At 38.6% G+C, this 20500-nt stretch overlaps 1 pseudogene; it reads left to right on the forward strand.

The window, feature by feature from the left end:
• Positions 1-229: 229 nt before the first annotated feature.
• On the forward strand, positions 230-1947 carry LOC148351357 (insulin-like growth factor 1 receptor pseudogene; annotated as a pseudogene).
• The last annotated feature ends 18553 nt before the right edge of the window (positions 1948-20500 follow it).

Here is a 20500-nt window from a genome sequence, read left to right on the forward strand (position 1 = left end):
GTCCACAACTCTGGAAGTGTTAGGAGGAATTGCATATCTGCAGGTAGAATGCTAACAGGTAGAATGGTAGCGGTAGGCGAATTGATAGTAGCAATTATAGCAACGTTTTTATTGTTATTTGAAGAAAACCTTAATGTGCAAAAGAGAAGAAGAAAAAGTAAAAGAACTCTCAGGAAGACAACTGGGATGGCGTTCCCCAGGTTTCTCCAAGAACCCCACGGGCGCTGAGATGCTTTTGCACCCGGCAGTGGTGAAGCCATATTTGACACTCCTTGCTGAGAGCTCCAACCCTGCAACTCTGGAGGGCGCTGCAGGGTCACTTCAAAACCTCTCACTGGAAGTTTGCGGCATACAACCGTGCTGCAGTGTGGTAGGAAAAAGAACTTTCCATCCTGGTGGAGCTGCTGCGAATGGACAACGATTAATGTGTCCCAGCCGTTGCAAGCACGCATGCACCGAAAAAGGCGAATGCTGCCACCGCCAATGTCTGGGCAGCTGCACGCACGCAAACAGCGACACGGCATGCGCCGCCTGCCTGCATTATTACCACGAAGGCCGCTGCGTGCCCGACTGCCCGCCCGGCACTTTCAAGTTCGAGGGCTGGCGCTGCATCACCATGGACCTTTGCTCACAAGTTCACCTGCCCAGCGACGTTCACTTCGTCATCCACGAGGGCGAGTGCATGCCCGACTGCCCTTCCGGGTCCGCACCAACGAGAGTAATCGGATGCTGTGCAGCGCCTGCAACGGCCTATGCGACAAAATCTGCTCCACCTCCGTCATCGACTCGGTGAACGCCGCTCAGTCCCTCAAGGACTGCACCGTCATCGCCGGCAATCTGGACATCAACATCCAGCACCTTCACAACCTCTGGGACTGGACTCAGCACAACCTAACCATCCGTGCGGGACGCCTCTTCTTCCGCCTCAATACCAAACTCTGCATGTCTGAGATCCACACCATGTGGGAGAAAACCAGCGTCACGGAAAAGCCCCAGGAAGGCGACTTTCGCAATAACGGCGAAAGAGCCAGTTGTGTGAGCCACGTCCTCAGGATTTTGTCCAACAGCACGTCCAGCTATGCCATCCGCCTGATGTGGGAGCGCTACCATCCACGGGATTACAAAGGCCTTATCAGCTTTATGGTCTACTACAAAGAGGCCCCTTCTCAGAACATCACCGAATTCGACGACCAGGACGGCTGCGGTTCCAACAGCTGGCACATGGTGGACGTGGATCTTCCGAAGGATAATAATACGGACCCCAAAGTCGCCATTCACCACCTCAAACCCTGGACCCAGTATGCCATTTTTGTCAAGGCCATTACCCTGCGGGTGGAGGACAAGCACATTCCTGGTGCAAAGAGTGACATTATTTGAATTCGAACTCGTCCGTCATTGCCGACCGTGCCCAAAGAACCCCGTGCCTACGCAAATTCATCCATGAAGCTGCTGGTCAAATGGTCGCCGCCTTTTTTTTCCCAACGGCAACCTAACTTACTACCTCGTCAGATGGCAGCGGCAGCCAGAAGACCGAGAGCTATACCTGCACAATTACTACTCCAAAGAGCTGAAGATCCCGATCCGGATCCCTGCCACGGGATTTAGCGACATGGAGGAGATCAGCAAGCCCACCAAGTCGGAATTGTCCGGGGCCAAGAAGGGTCCTTGCTGCGTTTGCCCAAAGACCCCAGAGGAGAAGGACCGGGAGAAGGATGACCGCGTCTTTCTCAAGCTCTTTGAGAACTTCCTCCACAACGCCATTTTTTTTGCAAAGACCTCAAGATCGTCGTCGCCGGGACCTTTTTGGCCTGGCAAATGCCACTTCCTTACATTTTCCAGATCTTTTTTCAGAAGTTTTTGACTACGGTGAATCAGACGACAAAGTTTAACCTCTAAGTGTAACATGAGTACTATAACATGATTCTGTAACTGAAAATCGAGAGAAGAAGTTATTGGATGACAAAAAGAAATAGTGCAAAGTGAATAAACAGGAGGGAAATGATGGATTTAAACTCTAAAGATGTTATTCTACTATTGCACAAGCTTCTTTGCATACAATGCGCCTTTCTTGCTTGTGTTTGAAGAAGGAGGAAACAGGATAACACCTTATTTGCGGCCAGATAAGGGACCTCTCTGACCGCAGGCACACCTAGTTTTTGTTTGCTATAGATAACATGTTATCGTATAAACAGGTCTCAACTGTTTGTTTTGTTACTCCCCTTCCCTTAGCAGAGGAGACCTTATGTAAATTAGGGCCTTCCGAACACAATAAATAGACAAGGAGCATAAGAATATTTCAGAGTATCCAGCAGACTGCCTTAGGGTAGACTATGGATATTTCTCCTTGCAAGTAAGTTATACTCACGATTCTTTGTGTCTTTTTGTATATAGGTTTTGTACATCTGTTGGGTTAAACCTGACAAAGACACTGTTTCTAAACACTTTTTATTACTAAAACAATCTCGAGGCACAGCCTGAAAACAGTTTAGAAAAAGAATTTAGCACCAGTGTGATGATTTTTAAGGGACATTGTGTATTAAAATAATAATAATATTGATTTGAATAATAAAAGAAAAAATACATGACATATGGATTTTTCTAAATACTCGTAAGTGAAAAAATAGGTTGTGGAGGTTGTGGTTCAAGCCTCGGCCAAGTCATACCTAAGACTTAAACTTTGGTACCTGTTGCCTCCCTGCTTGGCGTTCAGCATTAGGGGTTGGAATTGGGGGGTTTGGTCAGCTAATGACTCCCAACACCTCAGTTGGGTTGAGCGAGTGGACTGGGAATCCCCTCCTCTGAATCAATCTCCCAAAAAGAGTCAGAAATGACTCAAGCCACCTCCCACTAGGGGGATATGGCTGTGGTATGTATAACTTAACATATTATCCAAGTTTTATGATATTTTTATCTTGATTTCCTTTAACATTTATTTTCATTTATTTATCTTGATTTCCAGTGGAACAAAAACACGTTTTACTACCGTCTAATATTTTCTGTTTATGAATTAAATTGAAAACAATTAGCTTTTATTTTATTTGATTTCTTTCAGATATTTATATCTATAACGTTGCCTGAGTCGACAATATTTAGTTTTTCTTATCTATTGTGACCACTGTGGCTGAGAAAGTAATACGGCTTATTCATTATGGTCAATAATTGTTTTGGTATTCTGGAATTATACTCTTTTTAACATGTTTTACTATAATTCTATCTATTTTTCTTATTTTTATACTTCTAACTGCAGTTTTTTTAAACTTTAACTCATTTCAACCGTTTTAAAGTTAAATAATACAATTTAAATTGTAGTTATTATATCTTTAAAATAATTTTATTTATTTTACTATTTCTTGCAGTGCAATCCTAAATGGTTGTATCTGTCAGAACCTGAACAGATGGTAACCCAAATGCGTAACGTTTCACAACAAACTTTATTGCGGAAGCTGAGAAGTCAGGCAATCCGGCGAGGGCAGGAGGAGCAGGGAGCTCACGGGGTCGGAGAGTGGTCGGAAGGCGGGAACGAGTTGAGTAGCCGGAATGGGCGATCGGAGCATGGTCGATGGGCAGAAACGAGTCGAGTAGCCGGGACAGGAGTTCAGAGCGTGGTCGGTAGGAATACACAGGTCGAGTAGCCAGGGCGGGAGATCGCAGCATGGTCGAAGGGAGGAAGAAGTCAGAGAGTCGGAGACAATTGTGAAGCCAGGGGCAGACGAGCAGGATGCAGGTAAGTACGGGACAGACGGGAGCCAGAGTCAAATAGTACTTGCCTTGCGTGTACGGAGGTTCGCTGACGGACTGACATGGAGTGAATGGAAGCGTTGAATTTAAATAGGAGGGGAACCAAACAGGCAACGAGCAGCAGCTGGCGCCAAACGAGCGGGCACAGGTCAGGGCAATGGGTAATCGTGACATTATCAAACAAAATAAGTTATTAAATATACTATACTACCTCATGAGAAAATAATTATGACATAAAGAGAAAATGTGATCTGCTGCCACTTAAAGATATGGATGATACTGTTGTTTGCTATATTATAACATTTTTATGTTTTTTTTTAATTTTTGTAAAATAATTAAATAATAATTAAAATCAGCATTAAAAAAACAACTTCATTAGAGAAAAAAGGCCATTTAATGCATTTACCTGTACCTCATTAGCAGAAAATTGGTATATAAACTAAAAAATCCTAGTAATTTGCCGCCACTTACTGATATGGATGAATGTTACAGTTATTTGGCTGATTATTGGAAGAAAGCAAAGAAGGTTAAAAGTCATACGCTTATTTGTAAAGATATAATTGGGATATTTCCTGCAGAACACTAGCCAAGGTACTAGATACTTTGTTAGGGTAAAAATAGGGCTACAACAACTAACCATTGAAATCGAATACAACCTATTATTAAAAGTGGTGGCAACTAATTTGATCAACAATTTGTTGTATCAAATGATTTATAAGCCACCAAATAAGTTAAATCAATGCAAATAGGATTGCACAACATTTCATTGTGATGCTGGAATTTTTAGTACCGCGTTGGTCCGGCAGAAGATGAAAAGACCCTTTTTTAAAGAAAAAAAGTTAGGTTATATTTTTTAAATACTGAAAATGGAAAATTGCATGATTTACAAAAAAAAATTAACCCCAAAAATATATATTTGTTGCCAATTTTGAAAAGTGGGCTTGTTTACATTTTTTAATATATTTGTTTATGGATACATTATTTTTACTTAAATTACAATGTAATGCTCTTTCTTTTTTGTTTTGCATGACAAGTCCAAATGTAATATGATTTTTTGATTAGGTGGTAGGACAAGAGTGTTTTAAAATTTGCAGGTGTATAGCATACATTTCTATAGATTTTCTTTTAATTGTCATGTTCATTGTTTAGCACTTTTTTTGGTATTGATTTATATTACAGAATATTTTGTTGTTTTATGCACTATTTTTTCCATCTGTTCAAAACTTCGATATTTGAGTAAAGAGGAAGAAATTAGAAATATTATTAAGAAATCTGATTGATTCATCGATCAACCAAAAAAATAATCGACCGATTCATTGTTTGTAAAATTAATCATTATGTCAGCCCTAGTCCAATATTTGTACAACAGCAATCTCCAGACAATTAAGATGGATCACTGGTGTGTTGTTCAACAACGTGCAAAACACAATCTAATCCCACAGCGCTCACTGAACACCTTTCACTCTGTCGTGCGCATTCGTGCATGCCATCCTGAGCAAATTACATTATAAATTAGCATCCTCACTTGGAATTAGATAAAACATTTTTTAAGTGAACTTAGTTATAAGAGCTGCAGGCTAAATGTCTTGTGGTAGAATCTTCAGAGGATTGCCCGTATCCAGTCAGGCATCCCCGTACAAGCTCTCTAAAGGCTCGGTTAAGCAGCTGCGTCAGGCCCACAGTGCTTAGCTATGATATTCCTCCATCCATGAATATGAAATTGAGAAAAGCGCTCTCAGATGCTTCAGCAAAAAATGAAAGCCAGATGTGTCTCTCTGCTTAACAAAATTTTGCGACTTCTTTATGGCTGAAAAACCTTCAGATGTAAGATCATTGAGCAATTTAATCAATGAGGATGTTAGCCTAATTGTTGTGTAATGGTGTAAATGAACAACTTCGAATCCAGTTTATACAGATTTTTTTTAAACATTTCTGGTTTGAATTTTTATTATCTTTTCTCTCTTTTAAGTCTTTACTATGTTGTTATTCTCATAAAAAACAATGTTCATGTTGTTATCAATGACAATAAAGACAGTTCTATTGCATTCTACTCTGTTTTGACAACCACCTTACATTGAAAAATCTATTGGTCATACACTTTAAACACTTTAGTCAACAATTGGTTGGAATGCATTGGCCCAACATAATTTCTTTTTTAAAATTTCTACCTTGTTTTATCCAAAAGGACAAAATATATTCAGTTGCTTTAAACATAATGACAAGTTTACTTTGTTTTCATGATAGTTATTTACATTAATAGTATTTTTTTAATAATACTCGTTTTTTTCGTTGTTGTTAAAAACAACACTGGTTTGCGGCTTTTGAACAGAATGTTGCTAATTTCATGTGTTTTGAAATCAACATATACATACAGTATTTTCCGCACTATAAGGCGCACCTAAAAGCCTTTATTTTTTTCAAAAGCTGACTATGCGCCTTATAATACAGTGCTCCTTATATGTGGATCAAAGTCTTGCAACTAAAGCAAGCAGCCGCCGACTAGATTTTCCCCCGAAGGCAAAGTCGTCCGCGGTGTATGCTGGGATTTATATACCGGCGTTTCATTTCCTAACCAATGTGTCAATCATCATTTGAATCAGTCACTATTGGCTAAAGTTATTCGGAGGTAAAGGGGGCGGATCCTTTTTATCATGTACAGGCTTGCATAGGCCAAAGGGGCGAAACAAAGCCCGCAATTGGCCGAAAAAGATGAATGTAAATCACACGTTTGTTGGGTTGCACTACTGCATAGAGAAAACATTTTTTAATATTCTGTATTTGTAAATATTTTACTCTCCTGGATTTACTACACTCACGGTTGTATGAAGACCATGGTTACGTATCATTAATGAACGTGAAGGCTGCAAGAGAACTTAGGTGAGCTATGCGGATTTATATTTTCCCGGTATCTTGTTTTAGAAGGATCTTGATGTTTCTGTGATGAGTCTATTTTTAAACTGAATTCAATTCAAAGTGTTTATTGTCATATGCACAGTAAAGAACCACGTTTCCCTGCACAATAAAATTCTTACTTTTCTGTCCACACAGTTGCCAGCAAAAAATAAAATGGAAACTAAGAAATGTTTGTTTGGTGACATCGTACGGACACCGCATCCGCACGTATCTACGACACGTATTTGCTTCTTTGCAAGCTTTCGGAATGTTAAGGGGGTAATAAGTTTGACTGAACTATCTGACTGTTTTGTCGATGTTCCCATTGTAGCCCCTTATAATCCGGTGCGCCTTATGTATGGAAAATATAGGACAAAAAACTATTTTTTGGGGGTGTGCCCTACATATATATATATATATATATATATATATATATATATATATATGATAATAATGTATCTGCCATCTAAAATAAAATTGCTTGCTTTAAGTATTTCTAACGAGGAAAAAAAATCCATTCCAAAACACTCTTGGGGATTGAAATCCTCTTTATGGAAATAATTCCTTAGCTTACATGAATAGCTTCCTCCAAACAGTGATCTTTTTCACTAGAGGGCTTACACTTCGCCATGAAAAATGACACAGTTTGGAATCTTTTTAATGATTTTAACATGACTGAGATTTAATCAAAAGTCTCCTGTAAGGCTCGGCAGGCAATGCTTTGGAACATTTTGCGATTGCATCGTTATCACTGTATTGTGATACCATGAATTGTTTGTCTGGTGGCGATATCCAGCTTGATTTAAAAGACAAGACATTGATGAGGTGTTTCAGTGCTTACATGCAATGTCAGCGTATCGATTTTTTTAATCCACATCCATTTTACAGCACGCCTCTGGTTGTGACTAATCCTGGAGCCAATATCATCCTGTATCTTTGGTTGAAGCACAGGCTATGTGGGATTTACGAGCTTCTCAATGTTTAACTATTACAATAATTATCAGATGGTAAATCAGATTGTTTCACTCACCCTGTCATCAATGTAACAACTCTTTGGAATTATTTTCGAGTGTCTGAGGCAGTATTGGAACTAGTGTGTTACAAAGGAATGTATTATTTTAGATAAATTACTCGTCACGATCAAAAGTACTCTAACACGTTATTAATAAATGTTTGTAACTCTACTATTGTTACTTAACAGTGCACTAATCTGGTTATCTGCTTTTTCACTACATGTAAATCATGAGTTACAGGGTCCTATGATTGCTAAATACTCATACACCATTCACTTTGTCACAAACAACCCTCCCGCTGCCAACAACACCATCGGAATTCTTGGCATGTTTCTATTGACCTACTTAGCACAGATACGGTAAGGCCCACAAAGTACAAGGAGGCTGAGATATTCTCCCTACAGTATAAACCTGTATCTTAGGCGAATACACAACTATAAAATAAAATACTGAAATCAGGGTCAGTTTGTATATTGTTTGACCCTCACAACACCGCCGAGGACAACAAAGTCAGTTAGTACTTTGTTCCTTGTTTCTTTGTTTCCTTATCCTCACTGTAAATGTGGGACTGGAGTCGTCCAATTTCGTTGTCACAGCATATCCCATGTTGTAACAATGACAATAAAGGCATATTCTATTCTATTCTATTCTATTCTATATGCATATTTGATGTGTCTCACAATTAGCGAATGTAAGGCAGCGTGTGAAGAAGGAGCATGGCTTATACTGGAACAACAAACAACAAAATCAATGGGGCAAATATGAGCACAGAATGTACGATAAAGGTTTTGGATCCTTTGATCTTTTTATTTGTAAAATTATGTTTGCCTTCTCACCATGCCTGGAGAAAAAAAAGAAAACTTCATAGACAGTACCCAGAAATGAAGAAGGAGATGTTCGAGTTGTTTGAAGCCCAGAGACAAAACGGATATGGAGTGTTTATTTGCAAGCTATCAAGAGAAATATTAAGGCATCACTGCTTCTAGTACATGTTTTTTTTTCTTTCATTATGTGGCTATTTAAAGCAGTTTAAGGGGTTCGGCTTCTAAGTGGGTATATACAGTAATTCGAAATTAAACCGTTACTTTCGGATTGACGCATTACTTTTTGGTGTCAGTATTCTGGCGTAACTGGATTACTTTTTAAACAAAGTAACTATTAACTGTAAATTATTTCTGTTTTTCAGTAAAGAGGCCAAATATATTTGCCCTACACCATGCCTGGAGAAAATAATAAAACATCTTTGACAGTAACCAGAAATGGAGAAGGATATCTATGAGTGTTCAAAACCAAATAGATATAGTGTCTCAGATAAGTGTTTGTTATGTCATGAGCTCTCTCTCTATCGGTATTCAGCACTAATCATCTCTCTGCTCTGTCGTTACACCCTGATCTGTTCCACCTGTCTGTTCACATTTACCACCAGCTGTTTTGAATTCCCTGACAATCAAGCTCTGTATTTAAAGCCCTGCCTCACAGCCTATCTTTGTCAATACATTTGCAAAACCTACACCCGGAACCTGTTTCTCTGCGTCTCTCACTGTGAACCTGGACCTGTTTGACCTTTCTGCCTTCTCTTCTGGCTCGGTCTTCCCATCTCGTGCTTTACCTACTCCAAGATCTGCCACACCAACCTTGTTGCTCAGTTTTCTCTTCGTTCCATCTTTCAAGCCATCTTCCTTAAAGGTAGTCCCAAATCTCTTACTTCAAGATTTGTCTTTAATCGAAGACCCTCTCTCCCGTTTCCCCCCATCCCTAAATAAACTTTCTTAACATGACACAATTGTGGTCCTCGTCTGTCTGATCTGTCACACGTTAGCATGCTTTCAAAATTGCACAGGCCCAAAAACATGAAAAGGGTTCACTTCTTCCACAAGTTGGTGTACATGTTTTCTTCTATTTCTTTTATTCTGCAATATTTTTAAGCAGTTTTAGGGAGTCAGCTTCCTTGCGAGTATATACGATAATTTGTAACTAGATTGTTACTTTCGGAATAACGCAGTACTTTTTGGTGTCAGTAATCAGTGGGAAACATAATTTCTTGTAAATTGAAACAACTAGTAATTGTGAAAAATTACTGTTTTTCAGTAACACACCCAAAACTGGTCTGAGGTCTTGTCCACTCTTTCTTGCAATACGCCAAACACACAACTTGAGAAACGTTGGAAATGCAAGAAGCATATTTATGATCGGTTTTCATGCTCCTCTGATCAGCTGCAGCAGGTAGGTATGAATTCACACTTTAAATTGCAGTCTCACATTGGATTTGTGTCCTGAAGGCAGTGATATATACATAAAAAGGTGTTTCAACCTAAAAGGAAGCTTAACATTGAATTGCCAATGACTCCGGCAGTTCCAATTACGCAGGCGCTTTTAGACCCAAGCTCTAATTTTCACAGTCAACCTTAAAGGAGGCAAACACAATCTAAATTATCACACTAAAATTGCAGTTGCATGTTAGCGTTAAAACACCTGTTTGGAAAGTATCACATGACACTCTTCATGGCAGTGCATCGTACACATCACTACATAGAGCAAAGTCTCTTTAGTTCCAGTGAAACTGCGCATGATTCAAAACACATATATTCATCAAAAGTTGGAATGGACCTAACGCAAATGAGATGGCTCCAGGCCATTTGTTGGCGAATAAAACAAATTAAAAGGGGTTTGATTTATCATCCTTTAAGTGTTTAGGTTAAGGCCGCTGGGGAAAAGAACATTGCTCAAGGACATAACCACATTATCCATTAATATATTTAAGGACAACCATCTTGGTTGAATTAATTTCAAGCTTAAAAACAATGGAGGTGTGATGTATGGAGTTACTATACAAATATATTCAAACATACAACCCAAAAATTATTAAATCACAAGTCTTGGGCAAGCCCTGACTCTGACATTTTATTCTGTAGAAAAAACTCAGATTACAAACTTGAATCAATTGCATGGTCATTCCAAAGTGCAACATATTAGCATTCAAAAACACAAAATAAGAAAGAAAAAACATTGCAATGGGCAGTAAATGTTACTTTTATAGAGCAAGTGCAGGGAAAGAAGCATAGGATCACTCCATTCTAATAAATGGAATCATGAAAAACAAAGAAAAAACAATTAAAACATATCACTATTTTTTAGGGGCAGCACGGCGGCACAGTTCTAAGGTCTTGGGAACCTCCTGTGTGGGTTCAAATCCAGCTACCGGACTTCCTGTGCGGAGTTTGTATGTTCTCCTCGTGCTTGCGTGGGTGTCCTCCGGGCACTCCGGTTTCCTCCCACATTCCAAAGACATGCATTTCAGGTGGATTGACCGGTCCAAATTGTCCCTAGGTGTAAATGAGCGAGTTGTCTGTCCCTGTGTGCCCTGCGATTGGCTGGCAACCAGTTCAGGGTGTCCTTTGCCCACTGCCCGATGACTGCTGGGATGGGCTCCAGCACCCTGCGACCCTACTGAGGATAAGTGGTGCAGCTAATGAGATGAGACGAGACTATTATTTAGTTCCACCAACTTTGGCCTTTATGACAGCTTGCAGGAGGCAAGGACTCGATAAGTGACAAACAGTATTCTTCATCTGCCGTCTCTCTTTGATTGCAATTGCCAGATCATCTTTGCATGTTTTTTTTCAATTTCCACCACAGGTTTTCAATTGGGCTGAGATCTGAGCTATTTGCAGGCCATAGTATTGACTGGATGTGTCTTTCTCCAAGGAATGCAAACACAGTTTTTCCCCCGTGGTATGATGCATTGTCATCTTGGAAAAAGAGTTCATCATCCCTAAACATTATCAGTTGATGGGATAAGAACGCTGTCCAAATTGTCCATGTAAACTTTAAACTGCATTTATTGCCATCTCCCCAGTGCCTTTGCCTGACATGCAGCCTCATATCATTAAGGACTGTGGGCATTTGGATGTTTTCTTTAGGCAGTGGCTCAGGAGGTAGAGCGCTTGTCTTGGGATCAAAAGATCGCAGTTCGAATCCCGGCTCCTCCGTGTTACATGTCGAAGTGTCCTTGGGTAAGACACTGAACCCCTAATGCCCCCAATAAGCAGGTTAGCGCCTTACATGGCTGCACGGCCGCTATTGGGAAATGTGAAGCACACTGTAAAGCGCTTTGGGAAGTCTTGACTTGAAAAGCGCTATATAAATGCAGATCATTTCATTTCATTTGTAAATCTTACCAGATCTTACAAAATAAATATTCGAGTATCATCACCTTGTCCAATGCAGATTTGTGACTCACCACTGAAGATAACCTTCATCCAGTCATCCACAGTCAATAATTGCCTCTCCTCAGCCCATTGCAGTCTTGTTTTGTGTTTAAGCGTCAACGATGGTTTCCTTTTAGCTTTCTTATATGAAAGACCCATCTTTTTCAGGCGATTTTGCACTGTTCTGTCACATAAATTCACTCTAACTTCCTCCCATTTCCTCTTCATTTGTCTTGTTGTGCATTTTCTGTTTTTAAGACATAGGGCCTTTAGTTGTTTGTCTTGACGCTTTCATGTCTTCCTTGGCCTACCAGTACGCTTGACTTTACCAACCTACCGATGCTGTTTGTACTTGGTCCAAATCTTTAATATAGCTGACTGTGAACAGCCCACATGATTAGCAATCATACAAGTAGAGAAACCTTCTTCAAGAAGTTTAATGATCCTGTCTTTGGTCTCAAAAAACATCTCTCTTGTTGGAGCCATGATTCTTGCCAATCCAACTAGTCCAGGAGGCCTCCAAGGTGTGATAACTGCACTGTTTTAACTGGTGGCGAACGAGCAGACTTAATCTGGCCATTTAAGGAAAATAAATTGACTGGGTGTGTCCTTATTTTCTTTTTAAAATGCACTGATTACATATCTTTTCCTCAGAATGGAGCGATTCCATATTTATTTCTCTGCACTTGCTCTGTAAAGGTAACATTTACTGACCATTGCAATGTTTTTCTTAGTGTCTTTTAGTGTTTCTGAATGCCAATATGTTGCACTTTGGAATGACCTGACGATTGTTTCATGTTTGTGATCTTACATTGTCACATTGGGTATTTGTATAGTGTATTATATTTGCTTTATTATTGTATTGTTCTCAGCTCAGGGATGCTGCTGGAAATGTGAATTTCCCTGCGGGGATGAATAAAGTATCTATCCAGCTCCAGACTTCCTGTGCGGAGTTTGTATGTTCTCCCCGTGCTTGCGTGGGTTTCCTCCGGGCACTCCGGTTTCCTCCCACATTCCAAAAACATGCATTTCAGGTGAATTGGCCGGTCCAAATTGTCCCTAGGTGGGAATGAGCGAGTGAATTGTCTGTCCCCGTGTGCCCTGCGATTGGCTGGCAACCAGTTCAGGGTGTCCCCTGCCCACTGCCCGATGATTGCTGGGATGGGCTCCAGCACCCCCGCGACCCTACTGAGGATAAGCGGTGCAGCTAATGAGATGAGATGAGATCTATCTATCTATCTATCTTAGTGTTTTTCTACAGAATAAGGGTTTGCCCAAGATTCCATACTTTATGCTTGGGGTTGTATGTATTGGCTGAATGTTTAAAGTGAAAAGCCATGAAGCATCAAATTATGTAAACACAGGTAAAAAAATGAAGAAATTTAACCTAAATAACAATGCTTTTCTTTAATCTAGTGCACTGAAGTCACTAAAGACATCACACTTAACAAGCGAAACAATTGCTACCATTTCTATTTTAAAAATGATCAGGTGGAGGAGCAGCTAGCAGTAGAAGTTAGCAAAAGTGGCAGGTTCCCAAAATCCATAAAATTGCCCCAACCAATTTCTAGTTTTCTGACTGTACAAAAGATAGAGAGCAGCCAAACCTGCTATAGTTATACATCCCTTGTACCAATACCTTAGAATTAGTTTTAGTGTTTTGGCACCAATATCAAAACCTGGTATTAATATTTGTTCATCCCTAATGATCACATATCGTGTGAAAAAGCTGTATGTTCACTTTGTCATTTTTGTGTTGTTTACAATGGAAAAAATGCAACAATATAAAACAAATTAAAAAAGCAAAAGGGGGAGATATTATAAAGTATTACATGACAGTGATGATATGTATATATGTGCTATGTGTTCTAGAACTTCCTTTTATAAATCCTTTGCATTGATGTTATTAGTTGCACGGCTGAAATGGATTTGATTAAACTTAAAGTAAACCACATAGTTTATTTTAATTCGCAGAGATGGTAATTATTGACAATTGTATTTCACAATGCATAGAACATTTTTAGATTTGGAAATTATTTTCAAAGTAGCATTTAAAAGCTCCACTCTTAGGTTGGAAGTAGCAGTGTTCTCGTTTGCCCGCATCCCTGTGTCTTAGACGCATCCGTTTTGCTGGGCACGCATAGTCTCAAATCAACGTGCGTCCCCGGGACCACAAAATTGTCACCCGCTTACTTTTTTCTAACAAAGATTTACTGCACTCCAAACTTTTCGTCAGGCAGATCCGCCATAGTTGTTTTGGTCTCACGGTTCGAGTTTTCGTCTGCACGCCGATCTCGGCCAACAAGATCTCGTTGCTTCGAGATTACATCATTGTTTTGGTGCTTGTCGTCGAGCGAAGGTTAAGTATGACTACGAAAAAAATGTTAGTATTAGGTGAAAATCAACACAAAATTGGTAATTTCTTCAGTGTCAGTAATAAGTCGAAACATAATGCAGAAAGTGATAACAACGGCAATAATTCCGGCACAAAAAAACGGAGGAGAAATTCTTACCTGTCATCCTGTATGTTCTTGCCGTACAAAGTACATTTATTATGCATTTTAAGACGTGTACGACGTACGAGAAAATCTGTACGGAAAAACGCAAATTTGTCAATGATGGGTACCATTAGGTATACGCCGACTTTCATAAAACGGCAAATCAATCAAGTCAAACGAGTTCGAGTTATGTAGTGAAAGGAAGTCCGCCATTTTTTAGAGAACCGGCTTTTTTGGCTCAACTCATTAAAAAGAGCCGGCTCTCAAACGGCTCACTTGCTTTGATGATTGATATTACGAATTATGTTGTATAAAGAAGTTAAGAAAAAAAGGAAGTATGAAAGGAGAAAATAAAAAAAAAGACAGGTTTGTGGTTATCCCTTTAATCGGTATATTACTAACAATAATTTGATGGAAAAAATGAATTAATAATTTGATGATTAAAACGGAATGAATATATAGATTTATATTATATATTTGTCGCCGATTTACGATTTCAACCTCGATAACACTAAATTTTGGGGACCCATAGATCTCTGCTGGGACCCATAGATTTTTGAGCATGCGAGTCCCTGGGACCCATCACTTTTCAGAGGTAAAATGAACACTGAAGTAGTTCTTAGACAATGTTATCGCTTTAAAAACGGCAAATCTGCAATAATTATTTCATTAATATTACTTCATTTACCATTATATATTGTTATTATACTTTGACCATACTTGTTAAGGGGGCTGGATTAAAAATTCTGCCACGCCGCGTTTGGCCTGCAACCCGTAGTTTGCACACAGCTGCTTTAAACAATCATAATGCAGATCGCATTGCATGATGCAAGGCCGGGAAGTAGAAAAAACATGAAACGTTAACAGCATTATAGCAAAGGATTATATATATAATGATACTTTAAATGATAATGATCTCAGTTATCATTTTATTCAAATTCATTGGAGTTGATGATTCAGTATCAATAGACGACTCAAATTCTTGGGTAGCAGGCAGTTATGTGCAGGGTTAAGTGTTAGGGTTAATATTTTCGTAATAGGTTAAACTGGAGTGATCAGTAAGAGAGGCAAATGTAGTTTTAGAATTTATTCACAGCTGTGGGCAGACGGATTCAAAAAGTCTCACCGTCTCACAAGTTTCCCGCGTTGCAACCAAGTTTTGTTCAAAGCGTGCGCATGCGCAGAAAGTATCAATGACGTCACACATACGTCTACGGTTCAAAGTTCGCACATGCGCAGTAATACCCAACGACGTCATATATCTTTCGGTTCAAAAATAGTACAAGAGTGGAAAACGAGTTGTAATATAAGTCAAACTCATCTGGATTATTTGTAACATAGAAGACAGAGAAATACACAATTAACTAAATATGATTAGCTTTGACATTTCCCCCCTGTTGTGGATTTCGAAGGATATCAGTGATAATACCAGAGATTTTCAAGTTAACACATTAAGAAATACAACAGGTTAAAGTTTCATGGAGGGGCGAAAAACCTTCGTAAAGGAAAAAATTCCCCTCCTCCCACCTCATTTCCATGAGGTCGAGAGTGTTTCTTATGCTAGAAAACGTAGTAGTAGTAAAGAGCGATGGTTCAAAACACAAATCAAAAAAAACCTGCCTGTGCGTTGGTCTCCACAGGGCCTGAATGACTTGGTGAGCGGGACTCGATTAGCTTACCCGCTCAGATCTTCACGTGTGCAATGGGGAGGTTTCCCTTTAGGGATAAGTCCTTTTAGACAATGTTGTCTAAGTCCATTTAAATTTGGTGTATGGGAACTGATACCAATGTAACAAAGCAGTCCGCAAAGTCCAAAATTTTCAACATTACGATAGAAGAAATTGAACCTAATCTCGTTTCTTCCCTCAGTTGTTAGGATTCTCATTTTGGTACTTTTACGACCATTTCTCTAGATATCATTGTAGAATCTAATGCCTATTCTTTCGGAAGAATAGATTAGGGCACTATTGGCAGCTTTTGATGCTGTTTTTCATGAGCATGGGCACCGTAAGGATCCCCACACCTCCTGGCGTGATGATGATGTGTTGCTTGTAGATGAGGTGACACCATCCAGTTGTCCACATTGGATTGCTCCTCTTTTCGGATCTGGCAAGTTAGCTTCTTCTCTGAGATGACAACAGCCTCCTGCGTAGAGGCGGACGTGTGTAGGAGACACAGTTGATGGCGCGAGTGCTAGCACACTCCCCAGAATCCTGACCGCTGTCCTTGGAAAGAAGTTAGGTTTGACGCTCCCTGTGGGCTGACAGAACTCCATCATCTGATCAGCAGGGGTCACCTTCTGTATGGATGAGAAGCATAAATCAATACCATAGAACTGGATATTCAGGGAAAGCTGTAGTTGGGGAAAAAAGGATAGTCAGGACTTAATTTTTTTTTTTTATTAAATAGAGTTCTAAATTTCAAATTTTGCTTTTTCACTAAATACAGTCACTGAATCAGTTTAACCATTATCCTTGTCAGAATCATTTACCCTGATTTGAGTGATTGAGTGTTTTCTCTTTTGTAGATTGATCACATTTGAAAAAACATTTTGTATGCACTTTTTATTTGCATTTTCTTTCGATTTTCAATGTGTTATCCTGCTGTTGGCCATTCCCCTCGAGGCAGATGACCAGGATAGATTGTTAAATTATCAGTTTAACCCAAGAAAAGACGTTTTTATTGTTATGATTCACCCTTTGTAAAAATCATAACCTATATATTATCTTTTCAGTAAGTAAATTTCAGATAAAATAACAGTATTTTGCAAAGAAAGCAGGTAATTCACACTCAAAGTGAATGATTTTGCCAAAAATGAAAAATACCATCCCAAAATGTTCTCAATGTGGGCGATTTTCTAATGGTAAACGGTTATTTTAATTGATTTTTGTTAATCAATTTGACAAACATTGTAAATTTTGTAATATTACAACATTTCTTTTGTGTAATATTTTTCTATCCGTCCAAATTTCGTAATTTGAATCTCAAAAAACAGTTATATGGAGAGCTTATTCAGAAGACAATTTTTCATCAATTTCGGAAAAAACTAGGTTTTAACTTATATTTTACGGAATGTCTCAATGTTCCCCCCTGAGTTAAAACCTAAGTTCACAATCTATGAATAGGAGTGAAATCAGACACATTTATAAATTTGCAAGATGAATTTATCAATCTTCCTCAAATACATTTACACTTTGTATTAACAAGACTCTATATAACTTCAAGCAGACGCATTCTTGAATGTTGTTGTCTTTCAGTCTTTTGATTTGCTTATTCCACATTTCATTCACCATTTGAATGTTGCTTTTGGCCCATCAAAAATAGTTTTTCAAAAATGTGTCCATGTCAAACACAAAATGACTTTATTGACTTTTTTGTCAATTTCACTGGTAACGACTGCAGGAATCTCCTGTTAGCTGTCTGAAAAGCAGCTGGGATGTGCCCCATCACTCCCTTGATGTCGTTGTTGATGAGCGTAGCTGGGATGTGCTCCATCTCACTCCCTTGGCCTTGCTGTTGATAAGCGGCGCAGATAATGCATGACTGATGTCTTTGGCTCTTTCAGCAAATGATTTTTGTCCATGATTTCTTTTTGACAGGGTGGTATGTCATTTGAAGAGTAAATGGACTTTCAAAAAGAAAGGAAAGAGTCTTTTTGTGGAATTCACTGGCACTTAAGAGTCTCGTTAATTCCATTGTGCTTATGTAGTGGGATTTTTTTAGTAAATTGGCCGGATTATTCCATGTCTTAAATTTTTCTCTAAATTTAAGTACTAGTAGACATTATCTTAGTTTAATCAATTTCTATCCATTTATTTCCCATGCAATTATTTTTAAATTAGCATGATATGTCTCGAAATCAACTAGTCCTTTACTTTTATTTCCTATGACCCTTTTCAAGATTGATCAGTTTCTCATTGTCTTCTAAAAATGCTCTTCCATAGAAACCGTTTCCTTTTAACTTAACCAAACCATAAGTCAGTATTTGTTACACATTTGTTTATCATTTGTCAATCGTAACACTCAATCTAAAAAAATTCAGTGTGTAATCAATTGTCCTCCCAATTTCCTTTGGGCTAAATTTGTCAAAATTCCAAACCCTCACACTAAACATCAAAAATCTCAAAAGATCAACAAAAATTTCTCAAAAAATGCCAAATCGAACTTAATGTCATAAGTTTTCTAATTGTATTTTGTTCTCTCTGTAACCATAATCAATCTTTTGTTATTGATTCAATATAGAACAATACATACTCGTCACTTATGAATTATCTTGTTGAGTGTATCTATTTTGTTTATTCATTATCTTTTATTTTGCGCAACAATCTTTGTTTCTACGCACTAGTCTTCGTTCTAAGCATCCTTTCGAGATCCCTTGTGATTAAAGCTAAACAAATTAACGATCTGGTCCGACTTAATACTTGTTTCTTTTTTTTTTTCCTGTTTAAAAGAAAAAAATAGATTCAGTGACTGAAATAGCTTCAGCTACGTTATGATTTCTAGTCTCCAATTCTTTTTTGTGTTAATTTGTCGTCATTTTCAAACTTCTTTCAAAATTTTGATTATTTGAAATGGTTCAAATGACCTATTGAGAGTAATCTCTTATTGAATACGAGAACAACCAAGGAAATAACCTTTACATATTACGCCTCTTTTGAATTTGTCCATTTACGAACGAGAAGATGAACACTAAAATTATGGACGTTTTTCCAGTCATCTTCATTGCTTTTTTCCGTCCCTGCTTTATCAGGAGCAAAACTACATGTCTTAAAGTTATTACCCTTTTGCTATTCGCATATTCAACAAAAATGATTAGTTCTGTTACTCAAATTTTCTTTCTTTTTAAACTATTCTGTATAGTTATCTTGTATGATACACCCATTGTTTACATTTCCCCACGTCATTTATGCTGGGGACGCAACTTTTTTCCCTTTAAATTGTCATTATCATTTAGTTACTCTTTAACAAAGATTTAACACATTACAATCCTAATCGTTAATTTGGTTTTGTTATATACGAGTTTTATTTTCCTGCACGCCGATCTTAGCTAACGAGATCTCGTCGCTTCGAGATTACGTCATTGTTGTTGGTAATTCTTGTCGAGTGAAGGTCAGTCTTTTTATTAGACAAACGGCTTTTTTCCTTGTTCAATTCATCAAAGAGAGCTTTCTTTTACGGCTCATTTGGTTTGATGATTGATATCACGAATTATGTTGTACTAAGATGTTAAAGAGAGAAGTACAGAAAGTAGAAAAGTGGAAAAAAGACAAGCCTGTTATTTGCAATTACCATCAACAAATGCAGAAAATAAATTAATAATTTGATGATCAAAACTGAATGAATACGCAGATATCTTTGTATCACTTAATTTCAGGGGTTATTAGATCTCTCCCAAGATCTATAAATCTTTTAGCAAGCTAGTACAGGGAATTCAAAATCCCTATCATATTATCATTATTGATAGTTCAGTATTAAAATTGTTTCATATATATATATATATATATATGTGTGTGCAGCACGGTGGCGCAGTGGCCAGCACGTGTGCGGCATTATTAAGGACCTGGGAACAGGTGTGTGTGTTCCAAGCCAGCCACTGGCTCTTGTGCGGAGCCTGCATGCTCTCATTAGTTCCGTCCGGCTATCCGGATCACTTACCTCTTTCAAAAACATGCATTTCAGGTGGACTGGCTGGTCCAAATTGTCCCTACGTGTGAATGAGCCAGTGAATTGTGTATCTTTGTGTGCCCTGCAATTGGCTTGCAACCAGTTCAGGGTGTCCTCCAATCGCTGCTCGATGGTCGCTGTGATGGACTCCAACAAGATGAGATCTTATCATAGTTATGGTTCATACCGGCCGAATATGAACACAAAACTTTTCTGGTTCTCACCTGTAACACCTTTATTGATGACATATTCCTTTAATATCATAAAAATTGGTTTTTCACTTACCATTGTTCATCACATGGAATATCTTCATCATGTTATTTGTGCTACCTTTCGCTGATCCCATTTTCTCCTCAGCGGGTTGTTGAGTCCAAATGAGACAAGAACCATAATTCTAGAACTCAAAACATTGTTAGTGCAACACTTTTGCTGTAAAATCAAACTTTACCTTAGGTCCTTTGTAGTGTTTTCACGAAAGTTCCCTAAC

This window comes from Urocampus carinirostris, chromosome 15 (assembly GCF_059441175.1).
Source record: "Urocampus carinirostris isolate Australia breed hairy pipefish chromosome 15, RoL_Ucar_1.0, whole genome shotgun sequence".
Lineage (NCBI taxonomy): Eukaryota > Metazoa > Chordata > Actinopteri > Syngnathiformes > Syngnathidae > Urocampus > Urocampus carinirostris.